Genomic DNA, 8,088 nt, shown 5'->3' on the forward strand with positions numbered 1-8,088 from the left:
TACAGTAGAGCCTGGGCTTGGACGGAAGTCCATAAAATATTCCAAAAACATCTTCCTCTCCGGGCCCTGCCTTGGAGCTGCCCTTTAACATGGAGGGTGCAGGGCTGGGTGAGAGAGCAGGCATCTGGGATAGGCGTCCCTGCCACGGGCTCATTGCTGGCCTGGCTCGGGAGACAGTCTCCCACCTGTCTGTGCCCCTAGACACCACCAGAAAGTGCTGGCAGCCTTGGGGCACACGGTGTGACTGGCAGAGTTACAGGGCACTCTTGGGGACTTCTGCCCACTTGGGGGAAAGTTAGAAAGCCTCCACACCCACCCAAGAGCCCTTGGTGCCTTCTGCAGCCAACCCCCCCTGTGGCAGAAACCCAGGGACAGGCCAAAAGCTCTGCACCTTGGGGACCCCTGCCCTCACCCCTCAACCACCACCCTTGAGCACTGCAGGCCTGTTACACCTTCATGGCCTCCTCTCCACCTCTGGTCTGGTCATCGTAAATGCAAGACTCTGGAAGGGAAGCCTGGGAAAGGGGCAGCTTGCTCGGTAGGAGTAGGACGTTTGTTTAACCAGACCTTTAGGATTCTTACAAATATGGTTCAATTAAGGTGATTTTTTGGGTAATTATTATTATGTTATTATTTTGGTGGGAGAACTTTTAATTTTCTGAAGATAGCACCACCATCAGCTCGTCAGCCATCTGGGCCTGGCTGTGCGACAGGAAGCCAGGAAGGCTGGACCTGGAAGGCTGCCCGCTGGGCCTCTGGAATGTTCCACGGCACCACCCCCCACAGTGCCGATGCATGGAGCAGCGAACACACCTGTGCCTGGGTGTGTACAAATGGCAGACCCAGGGCCTGGCCGCACCACGTCTGTTGATATCCGTGGCACCGCCAGAATGGCCCAGATGCATGCAGCCTCCAGGGGGCGGGGGTGGACACTGTCACACGCTGGCTGTTGGCACGTTGTGGCATTCCCAAAGGAGGCCAGGACCTCCAGGGCGCCAGCGTGTGGGGAACCAACTGATGTCCCCATCGTGGAGTCGGGGTGCAAGGCCAAGTGCCCATCCAGGTGTGTTATGCACAGAATGTACATAGGAGCCACCTGCCATCAGCGCACAGCATCGTACAGCAGCCACCCACCTCTCCTGTTTATTTTTAACCAAGACTTCTCTTTCTCCTATGCATTTGCTTCATGTAAGCAAGTCCCTAAGGACCCCTCCTTTGGTGAAATCTGGGTTTGATTGAATATCTCAAGGCAAGGAGATGCATCTATTTTAAGACACTTTGGAGCAAACAGTTTTTGCAATTCCCAATCTTTAGCAAAGCCTTAGATGGGATGAATCACTAACACTTCACGCTTTAGAGAGGGTGACAAACACACAGAGTACAGATAAGGGAAAAAATGTATAAAGCATCGGGAAAGGTAAAAAATATATTTTTGTACAAATGTAATTTTATCCCTCATATACTTGGATGATGTGGTCGGTGGGGGTGGGGGACTTGTTTTGTTTCTGCTTCTAGAGATTGAGGCGAAAGCTTTGTCAGACGGTCCAACACGGAGAGCAGAGGAAGGGGCACCTGTGACACAGCATGAAGGCTTTGTACCAAACGGCTTCAGATACACGTATTTTCACCTTTGGGGCAGGAGGGTGGACCTGAAACTTTCAAGGGTTTTCTTCCCCTTTCGAGTAGTTTTTACAGCCTTGCTCTGTTCTGTCCTTGCTGCTAGCTGGCCTTCCAGCAGCGCTGACTGTGAAATTACTTCCCTACGTGATTGTTCTCCAAAAGAAAAAAAAAAAGTTGCAGCCACAGCTGCCAGGGTTTGAGGAACAATGGTATTAGAATTGTGCAGGAAAAAAAAAAAAACCAAGAAAACTGTGAGAGGAGAAACAAAATATGAGCATTTAAACATATATTACCATTCAATTCTCATTCATTCCATGTCAGGGTCTTCCTGTTCGGATTTGGGAGTCGGCGAGTCTGGGGGCTTGTGGGAGCCACCCCTGTATGCAGCGGGAGGGCCTCCTGCTGGTCAGCCCAGCCACCCAGGCCCCAGGTAGGGAACTGCCCAGAGAAGGTCTCAGGTGCCACCCAACTGGTCTGTGGAGACCCCAGGCTTCAGGCTCTCTGCACTCCCAGCCCACCCTCTGTCTCTTCCCTGCCCCCTGGATGGCCTGGGGGTGTGGGCCCCTCTTAAGGGGTACGGGTCATCAGGGGAGTGGGCACTTGCTGCGTGTTGCTGCCTGTGGGGCCCCATGCCCATGTGGGTCTGGGAGGGGGAGACCTGCAGCCGGGGTGGCCAGGTAAGTGGGGTCTGTGGTTGCTGGTGGCCACTTCCTGCCACCATCTGCCCTATTGCTGGCTGGCCTTGCCTGGCACTTCCATGCTGTCTGGATGCTTAGCGGCACTCATGGTCCCCTGAATGCTTCGTGCACTTCTGCGTTACTAGCCACTCTCCCCAGGGGCATCAGTGCACCCTGAAGTTAGTAACATGGCCTTGAGCGTCCTGCCTCACGGGTGGGCAGAGGCATTGCTGCGGAGAGTGAGTGCGGCTCTGGACGCTTTTGCAGTGGGAGACAGTGACCCCTTCAGGGCGAATCATCCCAAGGCTTCTTCTGAAGTTACCCCTCACGCCTGCACCACCAGGGAGAGATGGACAGGTGGGTGGTAGGGAAGAAAGGCCAACCCCTGGAGGCAGGACACCCACACTGGCATTCTCCCATCACCCCAGGGATGCCGTGGGGATCCCCGAGACCCAAGACCCCCAACCTCGACTGAATGTAGTGGGTGCAGAGGACACTGCAGAAGCAGAGATAATTTCCTTGTTTAAGAGCTGCTGGCAGCCCCCACTGCTGATCCCCGAGGGGACTGTCCTCCCTGGGTAGGTGTCCTCCACCAGGAGCCAGCCTGCGCTCTGTCCCCAAGCCCACAGGAAGCATAAGGCTCGGGGGTCTCCAGGGCGACAGGGAGGTGAGATTACTGCATCTCTGTATCTGTTAGCCCGCTACTACCACGTGACTTCACTGGATCAGCTTACTCTAGTCTGTAATAAAATCCTGCTCCGTGTTGCATGGCCCCTTCTTCATATGGAAGGGGGTCAGCCCCGGGGCCTAGACGTTGAAGGGTGCTGCTCCCTGAAGAGGGAGCCTTCCCTGAGCCCCTGGCAGTGCGGCCTCGGAACCATCAGCCCTGCTCTTCCTCACCTGCTGTCTGCGCACAGGTGTGGCGGACACTGCTGGGAGCTCGGGCTGGGTGCCATGAGGACCAAGCGGTGGATGTGGCAGGGGCCGAGGGGCACACATCGAGCTGCCATCCTCCCAAAGGCTCTGGCCACACACATTCTGTGCTGAGGGCAGGCATCCCTGACTCAAAAGCCATCCTGCCTCCCACCCTTTCCCCCTGCAGGTGGGCTGTCCTGCTCATCCAGGGCCATTCCCAGCACTGAGTGTGGCATCCATGGTCATCTCTGCCTGTGAGTGGACACACTCTGCACCAGAGGCCTGGTGGGGAATGCAAGGGAAGAAGTGATGGGTGTGCGCTTCAGTGGGCACCAAGGTGGGGATCCCACTGAAAGTGGGGGCTCAGGGGCAGGGGCCTCTTGGGGCAGGCCAGGCCAGAGAGGACCTTCCACAGCCCCCCGCACCCCCGGTGCAGGGCATGGGCTCTTCATCCCAACTGGAGCAGTGTGGAGGTCCAGAAGCTGGAGTTGGGTGGGCTGTCCCTCTTCTGGCAGGTCAGGGGTGGCCTGGTCCAGAGCAGGCAGGTGACTGAGGTCCCAGTGTGGGCCTCTCCCTCCCTAGCCCTGAGGGCACCAAGTGTTCTTGGGTGTTCTTGGTCCATCCTCTAGGGAGCTGTTTGGGGTAGGATGCTTGGAGGAAATGTCAGGGCATCCTGGGGGAAGGTGGAGCTGAGAGGTCAGCTGAATCCAGGCAGGGTGGGGACTTGCTGCTGTGAGCCCATTTGGTGTCCCCTGAGTCCCCCCACCTACCCCACAGCCCAGCAGAACACCCAGGCTGCTCCTGGGCACTGCCTGCAATCTGGCCTCAGGCCTTTCTGCTGCCTCTGGTTGTTATAGCGACCCCTGCCCCAGGTCATCCCTTTGGAGAGAGATGCTGGGTCTGACGAGTTTATCACCAGAAGATATAGTTTATCACCGGCCGCAGGCTTGGACCTGGATAGGAGAGGGTGTGGGCAGTGCTCAGGACTCGGCGGGGAGGAGGGGGCTTTTGTTTGGATGGGATGTGAGCATCTGCTGCACCCCAGCCTCCATGAAGGGTGCTGGAGCTCCAGCAATGGGAAAAACACGCATGGGAAACTGCATTTTCTATTCTCCGAGAGAATAGAGAGAATGAGGGGTGGGGGTGAGGTCCACTTGGTCTCTTGGGAGTCCTCCGAGTGGGGAAAGCCTGAGCCAACCTGGGGGGGGGGGGTGCAGGGTCATTGTTGAGGCGTGCAGACCCCCAGGGTAGCCCAGGGGTCCCAGCCTCACTCCCACTGGGGCAGCATAGAGCCGGATGTAAGAGGCCAGCCTTCGGCCCATGACCTTTCTTCCTGTCCCCAGAGAGGAGCCCTCATGTCCAGTGACCTCACAGTTGGACTGCACAGGCCGTTTTCCACCTGCACTCAAGTGGCGTCACGCCCTACAGAGATGGTCTGAGAGAAGGCAGAGGGAAGTGGGAGGGGCCGAGTACCCTAGTTAGTCCCCTGCCACACACAGACCCCCCAGCCCCTCGGAGGGAGGAGTCCTGCTCTGACCAGGGACGAGGCTGAAGCAGACCCCAGCCCCTCCGCAGGACTGCCCTGAAGCCCCTGGCCAGACCTCTGAAGACATCTGGAGACGGCACTTGCCCCCTAGGGTTGGTGCCCAGAGCCCCAGTGTCCACTCTGTCCATGGTGGCCTCCCTTCCCCAGGCCGGGAGCCACAGACAAGGTGGCACTGCCCCCTGCTGGACATGCAAGGCAAAGCTGGCTTGAGCCCTTCCAGGCCTTTACAAACCTTTCTGGAGCCCCGTTTGCAGTGGTTCTCATTTCAGAAACCCCCAGAACTTTGTGAAATGCTGACATTCAGCTGCACCCCTGGCAGATGAAGCCCAAATGAGTCGGGGCAGAAGCCAGCATCTGCATTTCTTAACCGACCTCCTGTGATCCCAAGCATAGCAACCCCTGGGAGCACCATCCTACTGTGTACAAGGACCCTCAAAAAAACAACAATGGTATGGTCACATTTAGAAAATGATTATAAGAAAACAGGGGCCTAGAATGTAAAATTTTATAGCTGACACATTAAGTCTGGATTGGTGATTATTATTTCTGGATTTTGAGAGGCTGTTTTACATATATAACCTGATTTTAGAGAGAAGAATGAAGCCGAACAGGTTGGGGTTAAAGTAATTCAGAACATAGGGGTGGGTAAGGAAGACAGTGCCTATATTTTAGAACACACATACTCTTTGAGACCAATGGAAGAATGGTTTATTTGATCTGGAACTGAAATTTTCTGTAGTGCATAATCTAATTCAATGTATCTGTATAGCTCATTTGAACAATTGAAACACAGGAAGCACAGAATAAGAAAGAGGTCCTTTAATCCTGTGTAGATTATTATAATGCCTGGAAACATCCTAGAGTATATTAAGATAATTGAAAAGTATTGGCAAATTCCCCTGAGGGAGGGGAGAAAGAATATGGAACTATTAAATGTTACCATCAGGGAATCCCCTGATACTGTGTCAAACTTTAGGAACACACAAATCAATAGGCTATGCCCTGCATCCTGAGGCTTACTCTTGTGAAGCTTAGGTAGGTAGTGGAGAAGCTTAGACTACCTATAGATATGCCTCAGAGTTACTTCTGGAGGACCTCTGTTGTTGCTCAGATGTGGCCTCAGTCTCTCTAAGCCTAACATGAAATCATTGCCCTCCCCTCTATGTGGGACATGACATCCAGGGGTGAAAGTCTCCCTGCCAATGTGGGAGAGGACTCACAGGGATGAATCCAGACCTGGCACTGTTGGATCAACAATTACATCCTGACTAAAAGAGGAAAAAGAAGTGTAATTCATAAAGTATCAGTGGCAGAGAGAGTTCAAATAGAGTCAAGAGGCTACTCTGGAGGTTGCTCTTATGTAAGCTTCAGATAGACCTTGGTACCTATCATAACCTGCCAACCCCCAACCAGGACCATTCCAGTCAATCTTAATGAATACCTAGGCAATATATAAGAGTCCACAAGGGTTCCAGGCACTAGAGTAACGTGCCAGATACCTCCAACCTCCAGATGGGTCCCTGATCCAAATAAGTCCTGAAACCTAGCCCAGCCTCTCCAGAACATCAGATAATTCCATTTCCCTACCTCATATTAGTGACAGAACCTTCCAATATAAAAAATTTAGAATTGCTGTAGCCCAAATAACCTCAAAGAGAGGAATGGAAAGATTAAAGGTGATGGTGGAATTATACATAGAAGATAGAATTTAAAAAATGAATATGAATGCTGAATCATTAAATTGATATCTCTTTCAGTCTCTAGTATTTTAGGGCAGCTAGAAGTAAAAACTTAAAATTGTGAAATTGTAACCCATGTCAAACTCTGAAATATGTTCTACGACTAATTGCAGTGCTGTGCTTTGAAATTTTTAGCCTTTTTGTATATCTTTGTTATTGTTCACAACAAAAGAAGGAAAAATAATCAATGTGATGATAGAAAAGTATTTAAGCCCTTTAACCACCTATATTCTGGAGCAGTTAGAAGGAAAAATATGAGAGGCTCATATGGTAGCCCATGGCAAACTCTGGGATCTATTCTGTAACCACTTTTTGAAGAGTGCTTTGAAAACTATTGCTTTTTTATTTCTTTGCTTTGCATATATGTTACACAGTAAAAAAAAAAATTTTTTAATAAAAAAAGATTCCACAAGGGTTCCATGCACTAGAGTAACTTTCCAGAAACCTACAACCTCCAGATGGGTCCCTGGTCCAGATAAGTCCTGAATACTTTCAAACTCATTCTATGAGGCTGGCATTATCATGAAATCAGAACCAGACAAAAACATTACAGTACAACAAAAAGAAGAAAATTAAAGACCATTATATATCATGGAAATAGATGGAAGATTCTAAACAAAATTTTAGCAAATCTAATCCAACAATATATAAAAGGAATAGTGAACTATTACCAAATGGAATTTACTGGAGGAATGCAAAATTGGTTTAACAGTCAAAAATCAATTATTGCAATTCATTATATTAACAAATAAAATATAAATATCTTCTAATCATCTCAATTTATGCAAAAGTACTTGACACAAATAAGTACCCATTCCAGCTAAAGAAAAGTTTCTGCAAAGTAATAATAATAGGAAATTTTCCCAACATGATAAATGTAGGTAGGAAAAACCCCACACAATACATAATGGTGAAAGATTGAATGCTTTCCCTCTAAGCTAAGGAAAAAGACAAGAATTTACATATGCACCATGTCTATTCAACATGGCATTGTGGATACTAGTCAATACAAAAAGAAAAAACATACAGAAAGGAAATAAAGAAATCAAACTGAGATTATTTGTAAATTACATTATTCTCTATGTAGAAATTGTGAAAAAATTAACTAAAAAGTATTAGAAAGAATAAGTAAGATTAACAAGGATGCAGAATCCAAAATCAATATAAAAACCAACTGCAGGATGGGCCATGGTGACTCAGCAGGCAGAGTTCTTGCCTGCCATGACAGAGACCTGGGTTCGATTCCTGGTGCCTGCCAATGTAAAATATAATAATAATAAAATAAAACTGTAGTTGAATATACTAGGAACAATCAGAAATGAAACAAAAGACTTCTTTTTAAAAAGCACTCAAAATATAAAATATGTAGGAATTAATTTGACAAATATTGCGAAAGTCTTAAACAATGAAAATGAGTAATATATTGCTGAGAAAAATTAAAGCAAATGTAACAAAAAAATGAAAAGATATGCAGTGTTCATGAGTTAAGAGGTCAATTTCCCCCAAATCTACAAATTCAATCCCCATCCACATATTTGCAGGAGTTTTTGTGAAAACCAATAAACAGATTTTAAAATTTACATGGAAATGT

This window comes from Tamandua tetradactyla, chromosome Y (assembly GCF_023851605.1).
Source record: "Tamandua tetradactyla isolate mTamTet1 chromosome Y, mTamTet1.pri, whole genome shotgun sequence".
Taxonomy (NCBI): Eukaryota; Metazoa; Chordata; class Mammalia; order Pilosa; family Myrmecophagidae; genus Tamandua; species Tamandua tetradactyla.